Here is a 1,416-nt window from a genome sequence, read left to right as displayed (position 1 = left end):
GGAATGCTGGGAACATAGCATATCTTGATTTCAGTAAGGCCTTTCACAAGGTTTCTCCAAGATATTCTTGCAAAAAAGCTTGTAAAATATCAGCTACACAATGTGACTGTTATGTGGATTTGTAATCGGTTGATCCAGTGAACTCAAAGGGTACTCAACAATTGCTCCAACTCATCCTGGAGAGAAATGACTGGCAGGTACCACGGATTCTCTCCTGAGCCAAGGCCAATTCAACATATTTATCTTTAAGAAAAATAAAAATATTTTTAATAGTGAAGTATAAATGACAATTACACAAAAAGAAGAAAAGCGGGGAAATTATACCTAAGGCATATACATAATATGCTTTGATTGAGATTTCCTGCATGGCAGGGGGGTTCGACTGGATGTCCCTTGTGGTCTCTTCTAACTCTATTATTCTATGATTTTATACAAAGCAACAAGAACATGGAAAAATAAAAAATAGAATGGTCAGAATGCACAGGGGAGCCATTGAAATCCACCTAGACAATGTCAACAGGAAAAAAGAAACCCTTAAAGTAAACAAAGTTTCATTACCAGTCCTGAAAAACACCAAAATCAAGATCCAGCAAATGCAATTAAAAAACACGCAGGGTGAGGGGGGTTTCCCAGCAGACAATGGGTCATTCATTAAATAGACACCGTGAGGTCTTGCCATTCATGGGCACATCCAGAACTGCCCATATTACTACGGTTCTAAAATCTCTCCACTAACTGCCTATCAGTTTCTGGGCAAGGTACAAGGGGTTGGTTCTAACCTTTAAAGGCCTACATGGCTTGGGTCCTGACTACTTGCAGGAACACCTACTTCCATATAATCCACCACACACTTTGGTCCTCTGGGAAGAATCTGCTACAACCTAAGAAAACCAGACTATCAGCAGTGACCCAGATGACCTTCTCATCAGCCGTTCCCAGGCTCTGGAATGACCTGCCGGACGAGATCCATCATATTACTACCTTGGAAGCCTTTAAAAAGGCTATTAAGACGGATCTCTTCCGGCAGGCCTTTCCAGACTAGGTTAGATCCATTAGACTTGCCTCCCTATTTACACCTATCTATTTACACCGATATCAAAATTGATTGATACCATCACCCCATCCCCCCTCCTTTAGAGGAGGACTCATTGCTTGTGCTAATCTGCCCAAAATTTTAGTGTATTCCTATTGGACAGTTTTAATTTTTTTTTTATGTTTGATCTCTTTTTATGGCTTGATCATTGTTTTTATGATTGGGGGGGAGGCTTGAGGGTTTGGCGTTTTTAAACTGTAATGTTTAATTGTTTGATATTTTATTTATACTGTTGGAATCCTCTTTGATTCCTTTGTGAAAAAGTGGAATAGAATTATTATTATTATTATTATTATTATTATTATTATTATTATTATTATTAT

General features: G+C 38.3%; 1 protein-coding gene across 2 annotated transcripts in view; it reads right to left on the bottom strand.

Annotated features, from left to right (window-relative positions):
* Positions 1-1,416, bottom strand: part of DIAPH2 (diaphanous related formin 2) — a 111,332-nt gene that overhangs the window by 19,629 nt on the left and 90,287 nt on the right. The window lies entirely within an intron of this gene.

This window comes from Sceloporus undulatus, chromosome 7, assembly GCF_019175285.1.
Source record: "Sceloporus undulatus isolate JIND9_A2432 ecotype Alabama chromosome 7, SceUnd_v1.1, whole genome shotgun sequence".
Classification (NCBI taxonomy): Eukaryota; Metazoa; Chordata; class Lepidosauria; order Squamata; family Phrynosomatidae; genus Sceloporus; species Sceloporus undulatus.
Note: the sequence above shows the minus strand (reverse complement) of the source record. Positions and strands in the feature narration are given on the sequence as shown.